The sequence below is a fragment of the Nannospalax galili genome, unplaced genomic scaffold, assembly GCF_000622305.1.
Source record: "Nannospalax galili isolate Female #2095 unplaced genomic scaffold, S.galili_v1.0 scaffold127, whole genome shotgun sequence".
NCBI lineage: Eukaryota > Metazoa > Chordata > Mammalia > Rodentia > Spalacidae > Nannospalax > Nannospalax galili.
This window is the reverse complement of record NW_008360326.1, coordinates 4,300,110-4,306,109: the sequence shown is the minus strand read 5'-3', so window position 1 is coordinate 4,306,109 and position 6,000 is coordinate 4,300,110.

Below are 6,000 nucleotides of genomic sequence, written 5' to 3'. Positions count from 1 at the left end.
GTGTGTGTGTGTGTGTGTGTGTTTTACTGGGCTCAAACTCAGAACCTTTCACGTACTAAGCAAGCACTCTGCCATTTAGCTACTTCCCCAAACATTGACATTACTTTTGTTTTTCTGAGACAGGGTCTTATGTAGCCCAGGCTACTCTGGAATTTGCTATCTAGCTGAGGATAACCTTGAACTCCTGATCCTCCTGCCTCTACCTCCCAAGTGCTGGGATTACAAACCTGAGCCACCCCTCCCAGCTGTTTGTTTTCTTCATCGTCTTTCTTGCAACCTAGCCTGAGTGTCAGCAATGAACTCAGTGATATGACTAGTCTAGCTAGGTTGCCCCAGGGAACCCCTGTCTTACTTACCCTAGGAGAGCTGGGATTATAGGCAGGTCTCCTCACCCATCCAGCATTTATGTGGGTTCTGGGGATCTGAACTCTGATCCTCATGTTTGCATGGCAAGTGAAATAGTTTAATAAAAAAATGTATCAATAAAATAACAGCAACAGATGGCTCAGAGGTTAAGAACACTGGCTGCTGTTGCAGAAGACCCAGGTTCAAATCCCACCCGCATGGCTGCTAACAACCACCTATAACTCCAGTTCCAGGGTGATCTAATGCCCTCTTCTGTCCTCCATAGGCTTTGCACGACACGGGTGCACTTGTGTACATGCAGGCAATACACTCATACACATAAAATAAAAATAAAATTAAAAAATAAAATTAAAAATTAAAAAAAAGCCCAGTACCCAGAAAGCAGGTGAGTCTCTGTGAGATTGAGGCCAGCCTGGTTTACAGTGAGTTCCAGGCCAGCTGGGGCAACAAGGAGATTCTGTCTCAAAAAAAAAAAAAAAAAAAGAGAAGACTTAGCCTTTTATCATATAGGTTAGATAATCTTTGTCAAATTGAACACCTGCTACTGAGAGAGGAAGAGAAATAGATAAATGGATAGTGGACAGACAACTGTCACACTTCCATGTGGACTCACAGGAAGAAGAAATGGAGACCATATGGCCCTAAAGAGGAAGCTGCAGCAGCAGTAACAGGCATCCAGCTCCAGTCCCACAGGGACAACATGTACTTCAAGGCCTGATCTTGCAACGTGGCAAGATTGCCTGCTTGTCGTTTCCATCCACTGGCTTCTATCTGAGTACCTGGTAAGGGATCCTTTCTTTACAGCCCTGGTCAGAGGCTTGAGCACATTTGAACTTTGGCTTGCTTATTTGTTCTTGTCATTATCCATATTTTACAAAGAGAAGAAAGAGGCTTTGAGAGGTGGACCAAGTTTCCCAGTTTCACATCACTCTATTTCTTTCCTGATATGGTCTCATGTAGCCCAGGCTGACCTCAAACTCCCAATGTAGCTGAGGGTGTCCTTGAACTTCTGATCCTCCTGCCTCTTTTCTCAAGTGCTTGGGTTACGGCATGCACTACCATGCCCAGCTATGGAACTCAAGTTTTCTGTTTTAGTTTTCTTCTCTGTTGCTGTGATAATAGGCTATGATCAAAAGCAATTTGGGATGGGAGTTTATTTCATCTTACACTTTCAAGTGAGTCCATTTTTGAGGGAAATCTGGCAGGAACTAAGGGGCAGGAACGTGGAGACAGGAACTGAATCAGAGACCATGGAGGTATGCTTACTGGCTTGTTCCTCTGGCCTGTGCTCAGCTCACTTTCTTTTCCTTCCTTCCTTCCTTCCTTCCTTCCTTCCATCCATCCATCCATCCATCCATCCATCCATCCATCTGTTTCCCCCCCCCTTTCTTTTGGTCTTTTTGAGACAAGGTCTCCCAATAGCCCTGGCTGGCCTCCTGGCACTTGCTATGTAGACCAGGCTGGCCTGGATCTCACAAAGATCCACCTGTCTCTGCCTCTCAAGTGCTGGGACTAAAGGCGTGTGCCACCACTTCTGGCCAGTCCACTTTCTTATACAACACAGGACCACTCACCCAGGGGTGGCACCACCCACAGTGGGCTAGGCCCTCCCACATCACTCAACAATCCAGTAAATGTCTCAGGCAGGTATGGTGGTGCAGCCTTTAATCCCAGCACTTAATCCCAGCACTCTGGATGCAGTGGCAGTGGATTTCTGAAAGTTCCAGGACAGTGAACCGTACCTTGTGCTTTCCAAGGACCAGACAGTGAACACTAGAGATCAGCCCTGTTCTCTGAAAGAGAGGCCACAACTCAGGGTCTCGGGGAGGAGAGGGAGCATGGGCCATGTGGTATTTCCAGGAAAGAACCTGCATGGCAAGGGGCGGGGTTTGCATGGTTGCCAACATCCCTCGACCCGACTGCATGGTTGTGTCTGCATAAAGAGTGAGGTACAGGAGAAACAGCGAGTCAAGGATAGTGATGTTCCTCGCACAGGAAATCATCCAACTCTCGAGGTGTGAACAGTCAGCACTGTAGAGGTGGCCAAAGCCACCTGAAGGGACTACTGCATGAGATGGCAGGTGACCTGGCCTCTAGTGTCTTCAGTTTCTCTTGTTCTCCTCAGACATGCACGACTTAAATGTCACATCTTCCAATCATGTTAAATTGTCACCAAGACAATGAATTGTAAATTTTGGAAATAGATAAGCAGAAAACAGTTTTCTTAAATTTTCAAGGCAGAGAGCCAACAGACAAGCTGCCTCCTGCCTCCTGACTTAATCCAGGGACAGAGCCAATGAGTGACAGTGACAGGCCACAGAGGAAGCTGTATCTCCTGTATTTATTTATTCCTTTCATCCTCAAGATTTAAAGGAGCAGGAGCTTCCCCTTTAGGGACAGAAAGATAGCGTGAAGAACATACCAGTTGTCTTTGGTTGTCAACTTGACACCCCTGGGAAGAGGGAACCTCAGTTAGGAAATTTCCTCTAGGCATGTTTGTGAGGCCTTTTCTTCTTTTCTTTGTTTTGAGATGGGTCTCCTTGTAACCCCAGTAACAACATGTGGGCATAGGTTGGCAATGTCTGTTTGTGGTTTTGTTTGCTATTCTGAGTCATCAGGGATCAGAAAAAGCAACTTCTTCCATTATAAAACTTGGGTTAAAAATTAAGGCAAAGTTCCTTCATTTATTTCCCGTACTATGCTTGATGTGCTATTCAATAAATATAGAGGGCACCCTTTGTTCAGGAGAAAAAAGGAAGGACAGTTCTGAGAGAAATCAGAACACTTCAGAACTGATCGGGCTCACTCTTGGTTAAACAACTCCAAGAGTTATTTTTCTTTTATTTAGTGTAGCCACAGGAATGTGGTTTAATTGATAGGATGCTTTCCTATCATCCCTAGCAATGCATAATAAACTGGGCATAATGGCACACACACATTGTGGGTGAAAATGTATCTATATGTTTCTATGTGTTTTCACCCACAGGTCCTGGCTTAAATTCCCTCTTCAAGGAGGATAGATCATGGGAAGCTTTCTTTGCCACACTTGTAACTTGAGCCTATGTCTATTATTCCCCTGGGGTACTCACAGAAGTGCTTCTCTTTCTCTACATTATTGTCCTGGAGTTGGTCATAAAGAACTTCTGCACCCTCACCTTGTGATGCCTTAAGTGTCATCCCAGAGCAGTACTGTCCCATGCCCTGCAGGGAGAAATCTGCACAGAGACCAAGAATCTGAACAGACAGGCCTTGCTGGCTTTCCCCACTCTGCCCATTAGCAGCCGTGCCTGTGTAATGAAATCTCCATAAACATTCCAAAGGACAGGCTTCCTGGGTTTTTGGTGAGATGAACACCCAGAGGTTCTTAGAGGGCATACCCTTTTTTTCCTCACTCTGTAGAATGGTCTGGCTTTTAACTCACAGAGATCCACTTATCTCTATCTCCAGAATGAGTGCTGAGAATCTGAATTCTTTTTAACATCTTTGTAATGTGTGAGTCACTCAAGAAAATGAATCAGGCCCAGGGAAGGGACTGTGGGAACCTCAATGTGAAGTTAGTGTTTCAGAAGTACAAGTGAAAATCCAGGGTTTGTGACTGGCATTTGAAGAGGAGTCGGGGCTGGGATGGAACCCCAGCCTGTGATGCTGTCTCCAGGTGGGCAGTGACAGATGAATCGAACAGGAGGATGTTCAGGGGAGCCTGCTGATTCTGACTCCTTTGCTTGCTGGCTAAGATCACAGAGTTGACTTGTGTTTGGACTGGGGGTGTGGTTCAGGGATATACTTCTAGCCTAACACACCTAGGGCTCTGGGTTGGATCCCGAGTAATGCAGAAGGAAAATTTGTACTTGGGAGGTGAAGTAGGAAGATGAACAGTTAAAGGCCTTCCTTGGCTACACAAGTTTGTGGTCAGCTTAGGCTGCATGAGAATCTGTCTCAAAAGTGAAAAGAGTGGTCTGTGTTGTGAGAATACTGTAGGAAGAATGGTCTGAGTTTGTATTTAAAATTTTTGAATTTTTTATTTCGTGTGTGTGTGTGTGTGTGTGCTGTATGCATCCATGGAGGACATCTGATGTGCATCCTGCTCTATCTCTCAACCTTGTTCCCTTGAGTCAGCATCTCTCTGGGGCCAGGCTGTCAGACAGCAAACCATAGCATTCTTCTTGTCTCTCTCCCTGACAGCCCTGGGATTAAAGGTGTCAATGATCATGCCCATCTTTTTACATGGGTGCTGGGATCTGAACTCAGTCTTCATGCCTGCATAGCAAGCACTATTGGTAACTGAGCCATTCCTCCAGCCCAAATTTGGACTTTTAAAAAATATGTATTTAGGCCAGGCGTGGTGGCACATGCCTTTAATCCCAGCACTTGGGAGGCAGAGGCAGGTGGATCTCTGTGAGTTCAAGGCTAGCCTGGTCTATATAGTGAGTTCCAGGACAGCTGGGGCTACAGGGAGACCCTGTCTCAAAAAGACCAAAAAAATGTATTTAAAAACTTATATTTCTGGGCCGGGCATGGTGACACACGCCTTTAATCCCAGCACTTGGGAGGCAGAGGCAGGTGGATCTCTGTGAGTTCAAGGCCAGCCTGGTCTACATAGTGAGTTCCAGGATAGCTGGAGCTACAGGGAGACCCTGTCTCAAAAAGACCAAAAAAAAATTATATTTATTTGTCATGCATGCAGGTGCTCCCATAGAGATCAAAGGCCAACTGCTGAAGTTGATTCTCTTCTTCTACCATGTGGTTCCCAGGGCTCAAACTCAGGTCCTCAGGCTTGGTGGCAAGTGCCTTTATCCTCTGAGCTATCTCCTCAGCCTCAGTTTGAATTTTGATATTTTTTTTTCCTGTCTCATAGATATGATATTATCCCGACTCTTCCAGAAACTTAGCTAACAACTGTTAGTACATGCAGTGTGCACTACAGAGCAAACATGCCTGTGCTAAGGAGTGCCTAGGGAGTGATGTGGGCAGGAGGGCAAGAGGGGGCAGGGAGAGTGATGAACTGGGTACTGTGCCCTGTTTGAAGGAGTCAGCCAGATGGGCATGATGGTGCATGCCTATGTTCTCAGTACTCAGGAGACAGAGGCACAAGGATCAAAAGTTCAAGGGCATCCTGGCTACATAGTGAGCTCAGTCCCCTGTATTACTTTGCTGTGAAATATGTCAAATATAGAGCAAAAATGAATTAACTTTACGGTATACTTCCTGTATATCTCTACTACCTAGATTCTGCCTGAACATTTTGCTTTCTTTATCTCATATCTATTAGTCATCTTTTTAAGAGTATTTTAAAATTTTTATGGATGTTTGTATGTCTGTATTTTAGTTTTGAACTTGCTATGTAGCTGAAGATGACCTTGAACTTCCAATTCTCCTACTCTCTACCTCCAGAGTTCTGGGATTACAGGCATGGATCATCACTGCCAGTTTATGACGTGATGGGGATGGAACCCAGGGCTTCGTGTATGCTAGGCAAGCACTCTACCAACTGAGCTGCATGCCTAGCCCTCAGAATTTCTGTTTCATCAATTTTGCACTGATTTGTAGTAGAAGGACAGAATAATGACAGCTGAACAGAGCAGGGACACGAAGGAGAAAAGGATCAAGAGCTGATGGAGAATAAAGTCTGGAGCA